This window comes from Oxyura jamaicensis, chromosome 4 (assembly GCF_011077185.1).
Source record: "Oxyura jamaicensis isolate SHBP4307 breed ruddy duck chromosome 4, BPBGC_Ojam_1.0, whole genome shotgun sequence".
Taxonomy (NCBI): domain Eukaryota; kingdom Metazoa; phylum Chordata; class Aves; order Anseriformes; family Anatidae; genus Oxyura; species Oxyura jamaicensis.
The window spans coordinates 10,481,044-10,502,923 of record NC_048896.1 but is presented as its reverse complement, the minus strand read 5'-3'; the positions used below and the strand labels follow the sequence as shown (position 1 = coordinate 10,502,923).

The window sequence follows — 21,880 nt, the reverse complement described above, 5'->3', positions numbered from 1 at the left end:
CCCCATCCCACGGGTGGCACAGGTCCTGCCAGCAGCCCTGCTCCCAGGACGGGATGCGCCACCTCTTTCCTTGGTCACTGGCTGCCCCCTCCAGCTGCCCCCTGCACATTTTGGGTGCACGCAGCCAGCTCGGGGCCCCAGCACCCCCAGCGTGATGTCTTCAGCATTGCTTTGAGCCTCTGTGCCGACCTCAGCACCCCCTGCCAGCGCAGGAGCGGGGCTGAGCACGAGGCGCAGGACTCGCCCCACCTGGAATATCCATGGGGACGGCAGGATGGAGCGGGGCAGGGCAGGGTGCTTCATCCTGCAGTGTGCATGGCGTTGGTGCATGTCCTGCCCGTCCCTCACCTCTCTTGCTGGCTCAGCAGCAGCGCACAAGGAGAGGAGCTCGGAGACATTCAGCTCAGCCCCCGGCGTGTCCCGTCCACCAGCAGGCAGCCTGGGGCGAGACGTGGCACATCCCCCAAGCAGATGTGAAGGGAAACCAGCTCTAGCCATGCCATCCGCATCCCAAACCACCCGTGACATTTCTACAGTGCCTTTCATCCCCAGGGCTCCCCGCCAGGCAGCGAGGAGGGGAAAGCCCCAGCATCAGGTTGGAGGAGTGGAGGGAGGATGCACTGTCCCCAAATCTGCTGGGCAGGGGGGACATCCCCGCTACTTTTGCATTGCCCCAGCACTGCCCTGCACCCCTGTGCCCCTTGTGCTCCCCCCATGCCAGCACTGTCCCCTCCAGCAGTAGGTTTCCCTGCTGCCACCCCCCAGCTCCCCGGCTGTAATTGCTGTGCTAACCGGCCGTCAGGCTGTTTGTTTGGGAGACTACTTGGATGTCATTTTCTTAAATAAGCTAGATGAAGTGTATCGCATAAAACATTCATGTCACTATAATACTCAGGCCTAAGTGAATGAAATAGAAACCCTATAAAAAGCAAAACAAACACAATAAAATGGTAACAAAGACTATATTGTGTTTACTGACGGAATTATGTCAAAGCCAAGCTTAAATATGGGATCCAGTGACTTCACTGACTTGAGTCTCCTCCTCAGCCCCCTCCAGGAGCCTGGGCATTCCCAATAATCCCCTCTGCCCGAGGGCAATCCCTCCTGTCTTGCTGCACTGTCAGGGTGAACCTCCTGCCTGTCTTCTCCACTTCTTCCCTCCTGCTGCCCCCAGACCCTTGTTCCTCCGCAGGACACAGCCTGCCAGGCTGGCTTGCTGGTGGCACCCACCTGCTGGCCCATCTTTGCTCTCCCCAGCTCTGAAAACTTTGCTCTCTGCCGGATAAAAGGCTCCCTCCCTGGATCAGTGTTAGCACGCCTTGAAAGCCAAGTCTATTCCCACCAAAGCCTGGCACTGGCCCTGAGTCTTTTTGCCAGCTGGAAGCAGAAATACCGGCATCCTTTGGTTAAAGACAACAAACCAAACAGGATTTGTAGTTTGGCTCCCAATCAGGGAAGCATTTCGGGAAGATAGTTATAAATAAGTGGTTTAGCATCTCCTGCCAGCAGACATCACAGAGAAGATAATGTTCTTTTTTTAAAATCTGTCAGAGGCTCAAACTGGGACATTTCCCTCCCAGCTAACGCGAGGCTGCTGACGGGCCCTTCTTCTATGGGGCCCTTCTTCTATAACTGGGCTGTGTAGGGATGGGCATGTACACAGCCATCGACAGTTTGCTCCACAGAAAGCCAGATGTGCACAGAGTGGGCTCTGCATGTCACTGGGAACCTCAGTACTCCAACATTTTTTTTTTTATTTTTGCAAGGCCCAAAGCCCCCTGACTTGATAAGAGTCTCCCAGGAAGGAATTAGAAGGCTTTAAGATTGACAAAATGATCTGTTAGCCTGTACTCCTGCTTTGTAGTCCCAACCTGCGGTTGCATTCCTCCAGATAATGTCAGGCAGATGTTTTTTTGGCACTGGCACCCTGCCCCTGCCCTCCTCTGACACCACACGTGGGCCAAATCGGTGTGTTTTTGGGGTGTTCTGCGTGCTTGGGAAGGCAGGGGATGTTTGAGTTGAGGTCCTTCAGGTGGTCAGGGGAGGAGGCTCGTGGTGGCTGCAAGCACCATGTCAGTGCTGCAAGTGTGAGGGACAGGGAGGAAGGGTCACTGGGTGCCACCCGTGCTTCTAAAGGGCTGATGGAGCTATCCCCATATGACTTCTCTGAGAATGCTCCTTGAACATCACCAGCGAGTGCTGGGGCACAGCTGCCCGGTTCTTCTCCACACACCAGGCTCAACGTGAGCAAAGGCAGCTTCACTGCTCCCGAAGTTGTACAACAAATTGTTGAGGCCAACACAACTCATCCCCACTTGATCCCCGCCAGCTTGATGGCACTGGTGGGGACCTGGTTCATTTGCTGTAGGACCACCCCGTGTGAGCAGCCCCCGTGCTCGCTGACCCTAGACACAAGCCTGGTGTGCCAACAAGGGCCCAACCAGCCTGTTTCTGCAAGCAGCCGTCCTGCAGACACTAGGTACATTCATTTCTCATCTGCTGCCTTGATTTAATTTATCCACATCTTAGATTCCTCTCAGCTGCCCCCTTGGGGAGAATTATAGGGCTGCATCACAGGTCAGGAAAGTATCTCTCTTGCTGCAGGTCATCTTGTCTGGGAAGACCTTCTGTTATGCTGAGAAGCTCTCTGAGACCTTCTAAAACCCGAAGCTGTTTTCTCTCCCAGAGGCTGCTATAAAAACAGCCTCTCTGCAGTGCTCCTTTGCAACAGCGAGGGGGAACAGAGCAGTCTAGCACACGTTAACCCACCTGGCCAAGTACCCACCTGGGCTTTGCAGACCTCCTTGGTGGTGGGGAGGGGTCAGCCAGGGCAAGAGGCACACTCATGCAGTGTAAATGCTCTATTGATGCTGAAGTAGGGGGGAAAACTTTGAACGGTTCGCCAAGCCTCTCTCTGTGTGAAGCTAAACTACCCCTGAAGGCATTTTTGGCTAGATGCCACGGCGCAGATGAGATTGATAGCTTCAAGGTATAAATATTTACTGTTTGACCTTGTAATTGTTCAGTCAGCCAAGGTTTTTACATATATATGTGGGAGTGTGTGTATATTTATGCTCACAAAGTATATCTAAAAGTCAAGCTTTTTCTATTTGAAAGAGAAAATGGCAGCTTTAAATTGTTTTACTTCTCTCTCATTGTCTTTGCTAAATCTTCTGCAAAGAGGTTCATCCACCTCTGCTGGTCCTCAGGTGGCTCTGGGAGGTTTGGGGGGCACAGGGAACAAGGGGAGCGAAGGAGAAGAGCCTCTCTCTTGGGACGTGGGACCAAGGTCACTGCTGGCAGCACTGCCCAGCACCTTTTGGGAAAGCTTAGTGCCACACATCACAAATTCTCCAGCACAGACATTTAATTCTTGCCCCAGACACTAGGATGTTCCCAGGAAGGCAGCATTGTTTTATCAACAGCCGAATCCCACGAGCCATTAGCCCCACACAACAGCACAACCAGGGGGTGTGTGGCTGAGCATTGCGAGGGGCTGTGAGGTCTCCACCCTGAGCCTGCTTCAGGAGGGAACACAAAGCCTGGCTGGATCCGCTTTGGCCATCCCAATGGCCAGAGGAATGCTGCAGGTAGGAGCATCTTCTGCAAGCAGCTTTTAAGATCCTGTCTGCCTGGAGAGGGAAACCCGGTCCTCAGTTTGCTATGTGAGCCAGGATGCTCTTGCTGTCTTCGACGGCTCTTGGCTCTTCTCTCCCCTGCTGCTTGAAGGTCCTGTCAACTTTATAAGTCCATTGGCTCACGTTACACTGCTGGCAGCTCTCCGTTCCCTGTGAAAAGTCTGTCAGTTCCTCCCGTCTCTTTGCAGGGAACCCAGCAAACATAAAGGCAATCATATATTGAAAAATTTGGGTTTTGCAACCAAAAAAAAAAAAAAAAAAAAAAAAAAAAAAAAAAAAAAAAAAAAGAGCAGAGCTGGGAAACCTGTGTCACTGGCACATTGCCTTTGTGGGGATGTGTTTGGAGTCAAGGGGCTCCTCGCAAGTACCCCCATGTCAAGGAGAATTTCACTGTCAGTGAAGGTGCCTGCTGCTTCTTTTGCTGGAGCCCTGGTATCCACCATTGGGGAGAATTGCATTAGCATCCCACTAGGGCAGCCCATCGAAAGAAAGAACACACTGCAACAAAACGCCAGAAAATACGCTCATTTTCACTGCCTCAGGTTGCATCCGTGCCCCTGGTACATCTTCTGTTTTGTTTGCCATCTTGTGAGACTCTCTTCACTTCACTATGAGAAAGAATCTAGCTGGCAGCAGTTTGATGCATGACAATCCTGTTATTACAGCTGTAAATAATTAACAACTAGAAAAAAAATACACTTTTTAATTTTTTGTTGACTTTATTTTCTCTATTGACTAGCTGGTAGCCACTTTCTTAAGGGATTTCTCATGGAAACTGTGACCTTCCTCTTTCTCTCTATTTCTCTCTCAGTGTTTTCCCTTTCTTTCTTTCTTTCCCTCTCTCTCTTTCTGAGATTTGTGTTTCAAATGCTTTTTGGTGCACTGTTCAATGCCTGTTTGTATTTTTGAATCGTATTTTTCAACCTTTGCTGGGAAAAAAAAAAAAAAAAAGCCCATTCTAATTGGCAGGATTTTGAGTCCTGCAATTTTTTTCAGCTTTTAGCTTTTTCAGTGAGTTAAAGCAACAGAAAAATGTCTCAAAAAATTACAGTGAAGTTCTGAAGAGAGATTAGAAAACATCAGAAACCAGAACAACATGAACAACATCGACAAGCTGAGTGGACGAGGAGGACTCTTCTGACCACCTACTAACCTCCTGGCCTCACACGCCAGGCAGGACTAGACCTTTCCACTGAACTAAATCACTCCGCTTTTCCACTCTACCCACTCTCTTGAACTCTGATCAAAACAAATAAAAAATCATATTTTAAAAAAGCACTGCACTATTGTTTTTTTTTCAGGGTCTGTTTCTCAAAGGCAAGTGATGGGAAGCCTGGGGAGCAAGCCCTCTGGGCGTCGGGCTACCTGCACAGCCGGAGAGTTTGTCCCAGTGGTGAGCAGGAAAGTTACCTGGGGAGAAAATAAGTATCCCAGAGGAAAATAAAAGAACTTGAATTCTATGATTTCCATCATATCATGTTTAAAATGCTTTCCTTTCCAATGGCAGGGGAGTGGAGGGCACAAGATATGGTCGAGGCCGGTTGGATGGGGAGCTAGGGTCTGACCCAAAGCCGGGACAATGGTGTGAGAGGTGGGCAGGGGGAGAGCTGGGGGTGTGCTTCTTCCCCCCAGTGCTGCCTGTGCTTAGACTTTGGTTTTGTAGTAAAACTCTGGCATTTCTCCTTGTGCAACATGAATGAAGCTTTCTGCCACTCTAGGGGGGACCAGAAGAGGCCTTGCCCAAGACACTGGCTTATGCCACCCACCACAAACACTTCTTCAGCTGACCCTGGTGGGAAGAAGGACACAGGAGGCCCTCAGCCCAAATGTCCGTGGCCATGTGGTAGAGGGAACACATGCCAAGGACAGGTTGGGGGCAGTTCGACCCACACTGCTGTGCTGCTCAGCTGTTACAACGACCTCCAGCATCACTTTGGTCACCCACACAGCTTCCAGGCATGACTTAGGATTTTCCCTGGTCCAGACACCTTTGCAGCAGGGAGTTTTGATTGTGGCAACCCTGGTTCTGGAGGTTTAATAGCTCCTAGCTGACCGTGCCATGGCACTCAGCCAGCAGCCGTGTGTGTCCAGGGGGCTGTGCTGTCTGCTAGCGAGGCAGCTTAAGGTGTAGGGACTTCATTTGGACCTCCCACCCCTAATTACCAGTGGGAAATAGCAGGAGAAGGAAATAATTCCAGTGCCATAGCCAGTTGTTTTTCACTCCTGAAGGAGTGAAACTCCTTCCTCTCTTCCCTGGGTTCCCTGAGCACCATCTGGAAGCTGCACCAGGGACTTGCCGGCGGGACAATCCCTCCAAACATACTGCAACCTTGAGCAGGAAAGTTGCACGCTTGAATTTGCTGCTTTCAGCTGAATCCTCCCTCTCGCTCAGAGAGTCGGAAGACAGAGGAGGCTTGGGAGCAGCGGGCTCGCAGCTGCCGTGGCAGATGGATGGTTATCACGGGTCTTGGCCGTACAGGCTGCATACTTATGTCTTCCCGAGGAAGGAGCATATCTTGTGACCTCATCGAGAGCATGCGAGGAAGAATCCCACTATGTTTTCAATGACAAAAGCTGGAACCTGAAGCCTTCACCCCTTTCCCTGAGTCCTCCCTCCATCAGAACTGCACAGGGTTGGACCCAGCCTGAAAAGATCTTCCTGACTCAGGAGACAAAAATAAACAGCAATGTAAAAAGCTTCCCTGCATTATCACTTCTCTATTTGAACCTGGAACAAGGGCCCTGAAGAGGAACAGAGTGTAATTGCAGTGTCCACAGAAAAGAAATACTAATGAAAACAGGCAGAGCCAGGAGAATTCGCAAAGAAGAGGCATAGCAGAGCAAGTATTTATTACCCTGGCACTTAACACTCCCGCTGACAGGTGTCTTAGGGAAGCAATAGCCAGCTTTTATTATTAGGTGCTTATACCACAGCAGCGCTCAGAGGGGGAACTGTTGATGTACGGCTCCTGCAGTGAAGGACATTTGGGAGCAGATTAATGTGTCCCCTGTGCCCGGACAACCACACAGCCCAGAGCCCCACTCAGCCGGGTGAAGGAAAATGTCCCCTGGGACACAGTGCTCTTCCTCTGCCCCTCAAGGGTCCTCAGCCTCTGCGGCTATTCCAGAAACCTCTTCCACAAACCACCTCCTCCTGGGGTGGGGTAAGAAGAGCCCCAAAGCCAGCCAGGAGTTAGCATTCATGCATTTGGGTGGTAGGATCAGAAACCCCAACATCAGCTTGGGGTTCCCCCTGTGGAAGGAGCTCTCAGCTCTGGTTCCCTCTCCCCATAAGGCGGGTAGGTCTGACACCACAGGATTCCCACTCTGGGGCTCTTCCGTCGCTGTGCTGCTGCCTGCGAGTGAATGGCACTTCTTCCTGCAAAGCCCGGTTCCTCCTGACCGAGCTCATCCATCAGCAGCTTGTCAGCAGGAACATGATTTGAGACTTTGCAGTCGCCCCACTCCATGGAGAACATTTTCGCTTGATGGATTTGTGGCTTGCTGGGATTCACTCTCCCTTAAACTTTCACACATTGGAGGCCATGGGGGACCCGTGGGGGGTCCTAGGCTTTGGCACCTGAAGCACACGCTCCTGGGAGCTGGAGGTGGTAAAAAGTGGCTGTGGCTTCTCTCCTGCCTGCCCCCAGCACCTTCCTATTTCACGTTAGGGGTGCAGGTGCAGCAGCCCGAGCAGCAAGGTGGGCTGCTTCCCAGGACGGGCTTGCTCAGCTCCATCAGTGGATGCTCACATTCCTTTGTCAGGCGATGTGCCCGGAGCTGTGGGCATGGGTTTCAACCACAGGAAAGCTGCTGGCAGTGGGAAAGCCACCCTTTCGGCTCCCAAAGAGAAAACATCTGAAAAACAACACTGGGTGTTTTCCTTTGGAAGGGGAGAGGCGCTGGAGCTAGCCGAGCATTAGGCATTTTATAAAAGCACTTTGGGATCCCTGATAAACAGCAATCTAGGAACTGACAGCAGTGGTTTCAGCAGAGGCGGTATTGCAGCCGTGGATAGTCTAAGGACATAAGTGAGGCAAGGCTGGTAGGAAGAAGCAGTATTTTTTTTTTATTACTCATATAGCACAGCCAGGGAAAAGAAGCCAGGCTTTCAAGACCACAAACTCCTCTTCTGATCTGGTGCCATAAACTTCAGGCTTAGGCCTGTGAAGGGCTGGGATGGCTTTGGTAATGAGGCAATCGGGGGGGGAAAAGCTCCTCGCTCCATGCTGCCTAGTGAGTTGCTTATAGGGGAAAAGGTATTTCTTAGGCTTTTGTGGGGAATGGGGGAGAACAGGGGACATAATAGCACTGCTCAGTTTATTCAGAAAAAGGAAGAAAATCATGCAATGTTCATGATTAAAAAATAAATAAAATAAAAAAGAGGGAGGTAAAAATACACTGGGTACAGACAGAAACCTCCTCTAAAGTTAATGTGTAATTTTTGCAGCACGCACAGGTTTTGCATTTGCACAAGGAGCAGTAAGTCTCTGGTCGGATCCCAGCTCAGCTATACATCAGCACAGCCCCGTGCTGGAAAGGACTGTAACTCATCGGCCTATCTCCCGGCACTCGAGGGCGGCTGTTTAGGCTCCTCTTACAATTTCTCCTTGCTGTTGTGAATCTTTAAGTATCTGCGCCAGACTGCAATCCCCAGGTCGACTGTAAAGCTGGCCTTTACCTTCACACTGCCTTATTACATCCATCTTAAATTATGAGGGGCACTGAGACAGGGTTGATAAGGAGGATTTATTAAGCTTGAATGACCATCTATAGCGATGCAGCGCTGAGTGACTCCCACTCCAATCCCAATTCCTTCTTCTTCTCCTTCTCCCAGAGAACAGCTGCTGCCAGAACACACTCGCTACCAAGTGTGAACCCTCAAGCAACTGGTGTTGGAAGGCTTCACTCAGGGAGGAGAGGATTGGGTTCAGCTGACTGTGGTTATAAAGGGAGGTGTCTCTAAGCATCTGGTCTGGGAGAGCTCTGCCCCAGAGGTGTGGGGCTTGTAGAGGGTCCCAGGCAGAGGAAAGCCTGGAGTTTTGTCATCTCACGGAGGTGGTGTGGTGGCCTGGGTGAGGAGCAGCGATGTGCAAAGTCTGGGTACAGGGGTAGGAACCTTGGTGGTCACGGGAGCTCAGGGTGGTGAGGAGCAGCAACACACAAACCAGCTCCTGTGTACTGGGGACACCAGTGGCTGTCTGCTGGGATGTGCAGGTGGCTCTGCCACGTCCCAGGGTGGAAAGCAAGCCTGTGTCAGGGCAGAGCTGCTCCTCTTCTGCACCCCATCAGGGGTGCTGGGAGGAGGTCGGCCTCCTCCGTAGGGCTTTAAAGAATTAATGAGTAGGATTTGGGTGACATTTCCCTTCCTGTGCTAAGTTTGGAGTGTAATTGTTCTGCTGCCTGTTTGGGCTTTTTGCAGCACTGCTGTCTGGGGAGCTCGTTTGCGTAATTTTGTTGGGTCCTGGCTAATAATGACGTCACTTAAAAACAATTCATTTTGCTGGACCGAGAGTGGGCTTCGTTGTCATGGCAACCTTTGATTCGGAGACTTGCGGGAAGGAGACAGGTAAGTGCTTGAAATTGCCATATTTCAGCATGGTTTCAAATGCCTCAGAAGTCTAAGACTGGTTTTCCATAAATGAAATTTCAAGTTATGTTGAAATACTTTGTAAACAAAATTCATTTATTGCCTGAGGAAGATGGGATGGAATTTAGCTGGAGAAAACACTTTTCTAAAAATGAAGGTTTCATGAAACATTCTGCCAAATAAGAGGAGCTTAATGCAATCAGGGTGTGCTAATGCTGCTTTGCTCCCCAAAACAGCTTGGTAGAGATGTCCTTTCCCTGCGAGGGGTGACGGTCCCCCCTACAGCTGCCCAGGGAAAGAGATTTATCCTGTGTGCTGTGGGGGCAGCACCTGTGGAGGCCATGGAGAGGGATGGATGGAGGTCTGATGAGAGAAATCTTTAATTGCTTTCAAAAGCAACCCCATGTTTGCTGTGCTTTATATTATCTGGATCAAAGAAACTCTCTGTTCCCAAAATTTGGATCAATGTGTATTACCTTGGCCAAAATACTTTGGAAGGCTCCGTAGATATCTACATGCTTATTACGCAGTATTCTGACCACAAATGCTTGTAGTTGCTGTGAAAATCAGACCTGGACGATGCTAGCCTCTCTGGATATGCAGAAGCCTGAGCTGGGGTTTTAGAGAGCCATTTCTGCCTGGGAAGCCCTGGGCTTCTGGTGAGAGACTGCCACTTTGGGGTTGCTGTGAACCATCAGCAAATGGCAATGCGTTGTGCTGACTTCATTTCAAAGCAAAAATCACGTTGGCTGTTCGGTCAGGGGCTTTGATTCTGCAGCCCCCTAAATATAGTCTACGGGAGTACCCAAAGGTCTGCAGGTGGAGTTGTGTAAGGAGAAACTTGTGCACTGCCACCAGGATGTGGGTTGAGCATTTATCTGGACCCTTCTCAGTATAGCTGACATCTGCCTGAAATCCTGCATCTCCTTCTTTGCCTGGAATAAGGTGGTTGTTTAGGGGCAACAAAGAATCATTTGGCACAGAAAGTCAGCCTTCAAGCCACAGGGCAAAGGCACAAGGTGCTACTTCAGCTCCATAATCTGGCATCCCCAGGAAGCAGAGGCCGCTCTGAAGACTATAGCAGAGCTGGCATCAGCTCCTGCCCGACCGAGACCCTGCACCAACCAAATGGATGCTCAGGGCAGCTCCAGAGAACTGCAGGATGAGACCGTGTCCTGCGGCAGTGGAGGGAGCTCTGGGGGCACGTAACCCCAGGGAGGGCAGGGAACTGGGTCTGCACTTCTCATGCTCGCAGGGAGTCTCTTGCTGGTGTATATACAAAGTGCCTGAAATAGAAGCTTTTTTGGAATAGTGAAAAAAGAAGCATTTCAGAAGGACTCCAACCCTTTTCCATGTGATTTGCCCAACCCTTCAGAGCGGTTGTTGCTTTTTTTGGTGGTGGAAGCTATTCAGGGAATTTGACCTGGATTTTTGCATCACTTTGGGTGCCTGGAAATTGCATGTATATAAAGTAAATAAGTCATTTGCTGAAAAGTGATTGCCCAGCTATGGGGTGGGGGAGGCAGGTATTCCAAAACTCAACCCAGCCTTCATGCAGGTGATTCCTGTGCTCACAGTTTATGGGCACAGAGGAGCTGATATACTGGGAGAGCCAAAATGCTTGTAGCGAGAATATCCAGCTTCTGATAGCAGTCAAACAGCAGATGCATGACAGCAAAAGCCTGAGATTATAGGAAGCATCTTGCAGAGCTTCCCTGGGGTTCTTTCTCAGCTTCCAGCAATCTGTGGCTCAGGGACTTGCCAGTAAAAGACATGTCCTTGTGCTTAATAGTCCTCACTGGATTTCCTGATGCTGTGCTGTCAGTTGGCCCAATAGCTTTGTAAACTCATAACAGCCATGTCCATGTATTGCAGAAAGGAGTTTCCCTGCTTCTTTGTGGTATGAAGAACTTTCAGTTAGGATTTGGGTTTTCCCCCTTTCATTGTATGTCCACTGGTGAGCTTGCATTAGAAGAGAAGGGGTGAGCCCTGGATCCCTGTCCATCCTTCCCCTACCTCACGCATTCATGCACTTGGACTTGGTGCCCTCTATCCCCATGTAAGAGCTCTTCCAGCTGGAAGAGTCGTGGCTCTGGGGACTGAGGGAGCTGCAAAGCCACAGCTGCAGGATGTGACCTGGCAGGGACAAGCTGTGCTGAGCACGGCGGACGAAGGCACAGTGTGCTTTCTTCTCTTCTTACCTCTGAGTACAGCTGTTCCTGAGCAGAAGCTGAGAGGTGGAGAGCAGCAACATGATGTATGTGTGCCCAAGAAGGTGGGGTTAATGTGGTACCAGTTCTGTACCCTTCAGATGTGTGCCTGTTGCTCAGCACCCAACTTAGGGCTTCCCGGAGTGCCTTTGGCTGCTCCAAGTAGAGGACCTGGGTGCTCCTGTGCCAGGACCCCCTTGTGACCAGTGGGACGTGCAGTACACCTGAGCATGGGTTCTGTGAACTGCAGCATTTCCAAAAATCAGACTGGATGACTCCAGGGCATGCTGAGACCTCATGTGGCACACAAGCTCAGTCCACAGGCTTAGGAGCGCTGCCTGTAGCACCTCGGTGCTCTCCACCCCAGAAGGAGCTATGGAAGCGCAGAGCCTCTTCTGCGGAGTGCTGCTTTTTTGCAGAAGCCGACTGAGTGTTGTCAGGCTGCAGCTCTCAGTTAGCAGCACTTGAAGTAAATGAGATTTACATAAAGGAGGGACCGATGAAAGCTCCATAGGGGCAGCAGGGTGCTTGGAGCTGCCATCCCCGAGCCTCCCTCTGCAGCTCTGCCCTGACCCCAGCTTCCCTGCTGTCCTGGCTGGGGCTGCTAATGCTGCTGTCAGGGCTGTCAGGCCCTCTGTCCCCATCAACACCCAGCTATTCCCACCCTCCCCTTGCCCTTGCTCTGCTCAGCGGGGGCACTTCCATCTCACACCAAAGGGTCTTTACGGTTTTGCTCCTGGCTGCTGGCTGCCAGTCGTGCCCAACAATAGCAGGGAGTTTTAATGATGTAGATAAATATTTCTTGAGAGCAGGGAATTCACTTTATTAGTGATCAGGACAGCTTTTCAGGGACAAAACATGGATTTAGAGCTTAATCCCTGGCTCTTGCTGTGTTGCAAGCACTCTCTAAAACCTTTGTGGACACCAAGGCCATTTTGGAGATTCAAAGTTAAACAATCCCTCTCTCCCCTCCTTGTAATCACCAGGAGGAGGATTGGAGAATCAAAGCCTCAGATGTGAATATATTCAGCTCTTAAGGTGTCTCTCCGCCTTGAACCTGCTTGTATGGCCTGGCTCCAAATCTTCCTAGCTTATTTCCTGCACAAAGGGCTTGAGCCGGTCAGAGAAGTTCAATCTCTGATGCATGGTTATGTTGCAAATAAAAGTGATGATGCGTTTTAGCATAAATAAATATTAATTTGTTTTTTTTCACCATTTCATTTATTTGCCATCTGTGATTCTCCTGATTAGAAAATCATAGCGTCATCTAATCAAGGACAGGAAAGGATGAGCTGGGGCTTCACTGGCCGATCCTGCGGCACAGAGATCACCTTGCAGATGGATGAACCCAGTGGCTAATCTGTGGCTGAATATTGGTTATCCCACATACTGGGCAAAGAGTTAAAATTTGCCTCGATGAATTCCAGTGATGTGGTCCAGCTCCAGAGCAAAGAGAAGTGGGGGTTCGGCTCCAGAAATCCCTGGCTTTGAATTACCCTCTCCTGGCCAGCACTAAACTTCTGGAGATATCCTCCAAACTCAGTAATGAGATGCTTGGGAAGAGAAGGGAAAACACAAAAGGTAACCAATAAAGTAATCTGCAAGGAAAAAAAAAAAAAAGCAGTGGACAAAAGGCTTTGCTGTGCCAGCAGTGGAACCACTCAGGTAGCCACAATAGCGTGCTCCCTCCCCATTCTTTGGGCCCCAGCTCTGTACATTTGTGGTTATTATCTCGCCTGGACCAGACGGGTGTTAACAAACAATAAGCCAGGTAGCTCTGATTTTCCTTGTGTGCGTGGTCAAAGGGAAGGAGTCGTCTGCCCTTCGGAGTCTGATTTGTCATTGTCCTCACACTGCTTTACTCCCTCCGCTCCACGGTGTGGAACAAAGACCTGAATTATGGCAGAAGATGAATGGGGGCTTTGGGAAACCATTAGAACAATTAGGCACTGAAGCACAGCACGGAGGGAGGGCAGAGGGGTTGCCACTCTAAGAGCCTGAGTCTGTTGAGATCTAGGAAGGTTTGGAGCTGCTCCTCTGGAGGGAAAGCAGGAGGGGAATGCAGAGGAAGGTCTGGAGGCAGCTGCCATCAGCTGTCCTGTGACCCCACAGCTGGATCAGGGAGCCCGAGGGCAGCCTGACTGAGCTGGGTGCTGTCATGAGATTTTTTTGCCTCTGCACCTCCATCCTGGGTGAACTGAGCCATGGTGTGAAGCATGGAGGGGGAACAAGGAATCAATTTGCTACTAAAAATAAAGCAGTGATGGTGAAAAGCTAGAAAAGGGAATAAACCCCATTATAGCTCTGCCATTAATTTAATGTTTATCTGATGTGATGGGAGATGGAGTGGTATACGCGTTTGCCTTCAGCATTATCCCCACGATGTAGCCTTCATCCATTAGTCCCGGATTGGAGGAGAAATTTTATTCCCCCCAAATCAGACTTTGTGGCAATGGAAAATGAGCTCATGACTCTCTTGCTGGCAGAGTGGTGTGAAACAATGGTGATATAAAAAATAGTAATCTTTTAGAAAAGAAAGGCCTAGTCTTGCTTGGCAGGTGTTATTTATTTTTCCTAGCAGAGGGAGCAAGGAGTTGCAGCTGGAATCTCCGGTTGGCTTCCCAAGATACTGCTGTGACATTTTAATGATCTAATTCCCCTCAAAGGTGGCATTTTCACTTGTTCTCCTGACCTATCGCTGTACATTTGGTGTGAAACAAACTGCGCCACTATCAGCCCTGACGTCTCAGGCCCAGAGAAAAAAACTAAGGCTGCGATACTAATGCAGCGGATGGACTCTTCACCCTGCTAATCCCTCCGAGGGTGTCTTCTCACCACGCTCTGCGGCTATGGGCTCTTCAGGAGCACGTCGGTGCAATGCTGCTCATCCTTGCAGCTTCCCCTGGCAGAGGCTGTGCCTCGGTGCCTCCAAGTGGTGTTTCCTGGCCCATTTACACCCTGCTCCTGCAGGGCTAGAGGTGATGTTTGTGCTGGTGAGACCCTTTTCTCACTCTGTAGCACGGCTACAGAGGATAAAGCTCCGTTAGAGATGGGCACGATTTGTGTTACAGTCCTTCCCGTATGTCCTACCTGAGGATGGGGCTTGCAGGATGTCCTACAGCCAGGCTCCACTTTCCCCTCTCCTGAGATAAACTAGTTCACACGGGTGTAAAGTGCGTGCAATGAATAACACAACTGCAGCAAAATAGTTTATGTAAAGCACCGACGTGGGAGAAATTTCATAAGAGATTTCATACCTCAAAAAGTCCTTTTGTCAAAAATAGAAGCATTTTCTCTAAGGAAAAAAAAAAAAAAAAAAAAAAAAAAAACGCTCAAGTTTCTTGCAGAGCCCTCAAGTTGTGCTGGTGCTCTTCTGACTGCTATGGGGACCCTTTCTGGGAGTGCGAGCCGCTGTCACCGCTCTTTTCTGGGAGCAAACAGGAGCACAGCAGAGCTCCAGGATGGGGTTGTGGTGCTCCCGCTCCGGAGGTACAGAGCGGCTGTGGGGACCGGGAGAATCCAGGCGGAGAATCCAGGCCATGGAAATCAATGCAAATGACTCTGCTTGCTGAGTTTCAAGCCCATTTGCTCTGTAAGAAGCACGGCTGTCAGCAGGGACAGGCGGCGAGAGGGGTGGGATCTCACAGCTTGCGAGATGAGGTGGGGAAGGCAGCAGATGCAGGTTTTTCTGGCTTCAGGGAGGGCGGCAGCTCCAAGCGGGCAGGCTGGCTGCAGGGGGACACTCACAGGGACGTGATGGGCCCCGCTGTGAACAGCGGCCAGCCGTGTGGGCAGGGGGACCAGTGCCTGCAGCTGGGCTCCGTGCCCTGACAGCTGCCCTGGTTGGTTCCCTTGCGCTGGGAACAGCCCCGCTTGTGTTGCAAATTGTCATTTCTAGGTGTTTTTAAAAAGAAATCCCTTTGGGGGGGGGATCTCTTTTTGTTTGGATGTACGTGTGACAGGTGTGTGCTCCAGCCCTCACTGTTGGTTAGGCTAGGTTAATTATAGGTTAATTATTGTTAGCAATTAATCATTACCACTCTCAGAAAGGCTTTTCCCTGCTGGTCAGGGTGCACACAAGGCATTCTCAGCCTTTTCCTCAGGGACTTCTCTGGCCCCAGCAGGAGCCTTAGATTGTGGCAGGGGGTCTGAGTAGCCCTGCTTGGTGACTTAAAATTTATAATCCCAGTACAGCTAGCTAAGATCTCTCCATACTCGTGCGAAGCTTTGTGCAGGGTCTTCTAGACTAAGTCTTGTGCATTTCCTCCTCCTTTTGATAAGTCTCTCATGCAGTGAGGCAGCTGGAACAGACCCGGTGACATGTCCAGTGGTAACACATCAATTTTAAAAGACACAGCTGAAAAGCCTAACACCTGTAGCCACTGCCTTTGCTATGCTTACAAAAAAAAAAAAAAAAAAAAAAAAGAAGAAAAAGGGGAAGGAGGTATCAGGAGGTTCCTGGTGAGGCCACCGCATGGATGGAGAGCCCCCAGGAGACCTGCTGGCCTCGGAGCCAGGCAGACTTGGGCATGGCCATGAGCATCCTCTCCTGCCAGGAGACACTTCCAGCATTGGCCTCTCCACAGTATTTTTTTTTCATTTTTTTCCCATCTTTTTTTCCTGGCAGATCCAGTCGCCAGCTCCTAAAATGGGGTCAGGCATATGGGATCATGGCAGGAACGAATCCGCCTGGCTCGAGTTCAAGTTCGTAAGAAACTCAGTTGCCTTTTTATCTTTTTTTCAAACCAAATCCCAGGCATAAATGACGTGGACTAGGCGCTTCCTGGCACCTGCAGCTGCTCCCCAAAATTGACTTTCCTGTCCCCGTTCCCGCTGGTGGCGCAGAGCTGCCAGCTGAGCGCCGGCCCCCGCCGCAGCCCCGCGTTGGCATCCAACAAAAGTTCAGCCAGCTCCGAGCGCTTCAGACTCAGCGAATTATTTTCTGACAAAATGTTGGTTTATTGGGAAATTTCCGGCTGGCTCTAATTGGGACAGCTGTTGAGGCGGCAGTTTTCCCGAGAACTAAAAGTCGCTTTCAGATGAGCGCAGCTCTTAAAACGGCTGCTGCTTTGATAACTGCTCGTTGTCTTTCTTGTCTGATTATTGAGCTTAGTATCTTCCTGCAAGCTTAAAAAAAATCCACTTTGCCTGTCTGATCTTTCTTTTCTCTTTTGTAAATATTATCTTCAGCCCCCCCTCCTCCTTCAAGGAGAATCTGTCAGTTCAAATTTTACCCGAAACTTGAGCTTTGCAAAAATTAATGTATGTAGCAGTTCAGATTAAGATATATATATATATATATATTTAACTCCAAGCTTCCCAGTGTTCACAAACTCTCAAAAAAAAAAAAAAAAAGGGGGGGGGGGGGGGGCAGGGTCAGATCAGACGTTGTTGTCTTGGCATGGGAGATCCTGCCAAAGAAATTAACGGGGCCTGTCTCCACAGAGGGAGCAAGCTCATCTTGGTCTGTTGGTGGTACTGAGACGTGCAGCCTGCTAGTTTGCTGTAATGACATTTTTTTTTTTTTTTAAACATAATTGCTTTTCCTTTCTAATTCCACATGCATTTTCACCAGCAAACTGAAGAAGCCGGTTAGAGCATGCGAAGGTTCCCAAATAGCTCGTACAGTCCCGGGGTCTATGAGCTGGAAACTTGGTATTCTCGAGGAGCTGGGAGCTGCAGGGCTCGATGAAAGCCCTTGATAAAAGAGTATTATGAGTCTTGCGCTGATCTGCCAGCTCGCCCCGAGCTCATGCCAGGGACCAGATTGCCCCAGGCGCTCTGCCGAGTCGCTCAGCTGTCCCCTTCATTCTCGCACCAAGGGGCTGCAGTGAGCGGCTCCCTGGGGAATACCCATTACGGATGTGGAAATTGCTCCAGAGCAGAGTGAGGGATGGAGTGAATTTGGTTCAGATTGAATCAAAAGCTTTTTCTTTCTTTCCTTTTCCCCTCCCCCCCCCCCCCCCATATGGCTTTCCAGTGAAATGGGAAAAAAAAATGAAAAAAATTCATCTTGCCATCTTGGTCTTTTGTTCAAACCTAAACAGTGGTTCTTTTTCTACCCTTTTTATTTAAAGAAGGTCGGGTTTTAAATGAACGATGGTGTGCTGAGGTGGAAAAACTTGAAGCAATTCATTTAGAAAATGGATTGGTGAAACATTTTGGTATTCTTAGAACATTTCATTTCGAAACAGATTGGGGAAAAGAATGTTTTGCTGCTCTTTTTTCTTGGATTGTGGTTTTGTTTGTTTTGCTTTTAGCTTAAACTAATTGCCAAATTCCGCTTAAGTTTGCTAATTGTTTAATTGCTGCAAGCCTCTGTTGTGCACCAGATCTGTGGTTCATTTAAAACCACGGAAATGTGTGACTGCAAACCGCACGCATGCAAGGAGCTAACAGGAGCCTCCTTACTTTCGGGTCCTTTGTGTTGCTTGCACCAAGAATCACTACCTGACAGCACTGCAACCTTTAATTCCCCTACAGGCAATGCACAGGCTTGCCCTTGTTCCTAAACAGGCTGCTAGAAGCCCTTGAGATGCCATCTCCGCCTCCCTGGGCCCCGTGCTGGTGCCCCTGCTGCTCTGTGGCCGTTTCCCATGGGGAAGAGCCCAGCAGCCCCCCTGGGGCCCCCAGGGGGTGGGAGACCCTTCTGCATGACCCCAGGACCTACGGGATTCACGCAGCACCTTGTGCCCAGCTGCTGGGCACCGTCCCACCCTCGGTGGCAGAGGGAAGGGATTTAAATGAAGAGGAGCGAAGTTTATATTTAGAGCCGGAGGATGCTCCTTCATCAGATTACGACAGTTTTAAGTAGGTCAGGCTGGAGACCCGAGATACCCGAGTCCCCTTCAAAGGCATCCGTCCGTCACTTATTATTCCAGGCATTTCCCTTTCGCTCTGCTTTCCTTTCACAGCCCTTTGTCGCTGCTTCTGGGCTGTGCCGGCCCTTGCCGTGCTTCCCTACGCTTGCTCCTTTCATTGCCTTTCCTGTCCCTGTGTCCCCCTTGGCCCTGGGACTTCAATTCAACAAGGACGAGAAGGGTCTGCAGGGGTCGCATTGCCAAGCTCCTAACCCCAGCCCTGTTGCTCTCATTGCCTGAAAACCTGAAGTCCCTTCTCCTATGGCACGGGCAGGTCTCACACGGGAGCACAGCTCTGACCCTTCTGTTCTGGCACCAAAATGAGCAGCACCCGCTTGTTTTCATTGAGCCCTTCCCTCTATCTCAGCCTGTTACATTTTTCAACTCGGTGGGATTTTATTTTTTATTTTTTTTAAAACTCAAGACCTCCTTCGAGCTGATCACAAGGGAACGCTGAGTGCTTGTTTTTTAATATTCTGACAGGTGCTATTTTGCTATTTGCTTGTGATGATTCAGGACATTTGCATCTCTTTGTCCTTAATTAAAAAGCGCTTCACCCTTGCTGCAGGGATATGGCAGATTTCTCTTGATCTATTCATTTTGGGGGATTTTTAATCAACATATCCACTCCATCAGTGCGGGTGCATTTCTGACAGGGGGGTGAAGCTTAGCGCAGCGTGTGGAGAGCTGTGTGGGTGTAATTATGGCTTGCTTTTTTTTTTGCCTTTTATTTATTTTTTGGTGGATTTGACTGCTGTTGAAAGACATTCTCTAACAGCCTCCTGGAAAAGGCAGGAGTCCCCTGTCCACCAAACCCATGTGCGAAGACAAAGGGGAAATTTGCTGCCAAGCTCCCCCAGGAGCTGATGGTTTGCCTTCCCAGGCTTCCCGAAGTACCCATGGCAGGTGATGAGTACCTGGCCCCGGAGGCCACCTCTGCTGCAGGGTGTTGGCTGTTTGGTAATACCTGGGGGGAGAAACCCCAGCACTGCACCCCACGGGGAGCCTGCCGTGTGCTCCCACACCTACTTGTCCACCCCATAACCCCACCGCCCAGCCCGGTGTGCTTGGTTCCCTTTGCTGCTTTCCGATTCCAGCCTCAAATCTTCTCTCTCACAAAATATCAGGCTAAGAAACAAGCCCTGCAAGGCTCCGGCTGCTTTCGCAGTGTTTATCTGTGCAGCTCTTGCAGGTCAGGGTGTGCAGGCTCGTGGGAACCTTTGAAGATTATTTCTCTTCGTTTTTTTCGAAGAGACTTCAGTTTCCTCTCCAATCTTTTTACTTCGCCTCCTTTCAGCACATCGGCCCAGTTTCCCTGAGACTTAACAGCAACAAACAAGATTAAGATTGGAGCTTAGTGAGTATTAGGGGGAGATCTCTCATTGCCAACGTGCTGGGAATTACCAGGTCCAGCAGCCTGGCAGCAAAGGGCAGCCACCTCCCCGGCGAGCTCTCACTAACCCCTGTTGGGGTGGCTCTGTGAATGGCATCATCCCTAAGGCGTGACAAAATCCAGCCCCTCCTAAAAGCATCCCTCAAGTTCAGGCACTTGAGAGAAAAGGGCACCAGGATGTTTCCCTCCCGCTGGCGTGATACCAGAGCTTCGCAGGGAAGGGAAACGAAGAGACCCTGCCATGCCTTGTAGCTTCCAAGAAGAAAAGAGGTGTGAGGACGTGGGCTCGCTGCGGGCATCTGACCCCTGCCACACAAGTGAGCATTATTTACTACTGGATAAACATTCCCGAGGCAGTGTGGAAAGAAATCCCCACGTCTCCAGGCAGAAATGCCCTAAGGCTATTAACAAAAAATGTAACTGTGACTCCCTCCCTGCCTCTCTCAAATCCTGCCAGGCTGGCGGATGATGGTGTGCCTCAGCTTCACGGCAGGCATGGAGAGGGTTGGGTAGGGCTAGGGACTCCATGGGATTTGGTCCTGAGCACCATCTTCTGTCCTTGACCTTCCTGTGCTGGACATGTGGCACCCGATGGATGGATGGCATAGCTGCAAATTCCTGTTTGAGACTGCATTGAGGCACCTGGTGCTCAATTTGCTGAGATTCTCATTTTTTTTTAGTTTTTTTTTTTTTGCCAAGTACTGCCAACTCTCTCCCCATCCCCACCCTCTCCTATGTACATTTTCTCTTCTCACGTATTGATCCCAAGGAGGAATGTAACATTTTAAGCCCTGAGCTGGGGAGCCTGCCAAAAGAGCAGAGCCATAAAGAAAAAGCAGGCAATGGCATCTTTCCCATCCTGGGATGACAGCAAGAACCGTTTTGACACCCAGGATCGGATCACATATCCAGTTGGTGATCTCTTCTAACAAAGTAGCTTGAATGAGGGACTGTCCGTGGTGGAAGAGATTGTGGGGGCTCCTTCAGGCCTGGCCTGATGTAGCAGCCAAGGCTGAAAGCAAAGTTCTTGCTCCCATCAGCGCTCTCATCGCCCTCCAGGACAGCGTGCACCAGCTCTTGCTGTGGCCTGGGCTGTCCTCCCACTCCTTTCATTCTCCTTGGAAAATGTTCACGTCACATTTGTTCAGGATCCAAACACTTTTTTTATCTGCAAGCACTGCCAGTTCACTCCTGCACCCAAAAATCAAACCGTGTCCTGTCTGCTTCATATATCACCGCTGTCCGTGTCGGTGGGAAGCCAGCGCCCAGCTGGAGCGGTTATTGATGTCGTGTGAGCCCAGATGAGCATCTGCTGCTGTGCCCGGTGAGCCTGGAAAGACAAAACCTCGGTGGTGTTGAACAAATGCCCTGGTAGAGTAAACAAATGTTTCTGATGTACAGGATGTGCCCCAGCTCGGAGAAGAGAGTTTAGGCTTGTGGATGGGGCTTTGTCCTAGAAGTTTTCCAAAGAGGCCCTGTAACCAGCTTCTCCTGGGACTTCTCCCATAACGCAGGGAGGAGACCCACAGCAGATCCTGGTGTGGGAACCTGCGTGGCTCCCAGAGGAGAGCCCACGGTGGCCAGGTCACAGCACAACCCCATTTGTTACCACGAGGAGAGCGAGCACCAAGGACAGTGGCTAGGACTGTCCAACAGCACCAGAAGGGACAAAAAGTATCTTGAATTAAATATTTCATCTCCTGTTTAAGTTTGGAGAAGCCCACGACAGAAGACCTTGAAACAAATGTCTCTTCAAAGTGGAGAACAGGGACAGTTTCCTCCCCAAACACTGGTGCAGGACATCTCGTGCTTTTTGGCATTCAGACTGAGGGTGGTTGTTCCTGCTCAAAATAATTCACTGGATTTGAAAAGGCTTTTTTCCTGCCTCAGCCTGCGCTGTTGGTAAATAAGGTGTTTGTCTGAAAAGCAGTGCCCTCCTCTTGCTCTCCTACACATGCCATCGCCGTGTTTCCTTCTTCCCTTTGGTGCAAGTAGAAACCGAACCGGTGCAGCGGATTTCCCCACGTGCCACTTCACATCCTGCGTCTTGAGGGGGAGCTGAGAGCACACGTACGAACCCCTGGGTTTTCTGTGATCCGTTCAGGATCAGCCTTCCAACATCTACATCTTCCCTGCTGCTACTGGTGCATCTCACCCAACTTCAGCTTCAACTGGATCCCTGCAAAACT

General features: G+C 50.2%; 1 long non-coding RNA gene across 3 annotated transcripts; it reads left to right on the top strand.

Moving 5' to 3' along the window:
• Nucleotides 1-7,545: 7,545 nt before the first annotated feature.
• On the top strand, nucleotides 7,546-21,105 carry LOC118165708. Of its 3 annotated transcripts, none has more exons than XR_004750185.1 (3): nucleotides 7,546-8,713; nucleotides 9,061-9,207; nucleotides 14,017-14,138. It is a non-coding gene; the product is annotated as an uncharacterized LOC118165708 (long non-coding RNA). The 3 variants fall into 3 exon arrangements; XR_004750186.1 differs by lacking the exon at nucleotides 14,017-14,138 and adding an exon at nucleotides 19,596-20,109 and having other exon boundaries at nucleotides 7,547-8,713; XR_004750184.1 differs by lacking the exon at nucleotides 14,017-14,138 and adding an exon at nucleotides 20,867-21,105 and having other exon boundaries at nucleotides 7,552-8,713.
• The last annotated feature ends 775 nt before the right edge of the window (nucleotides 21,106-21,880 follow it).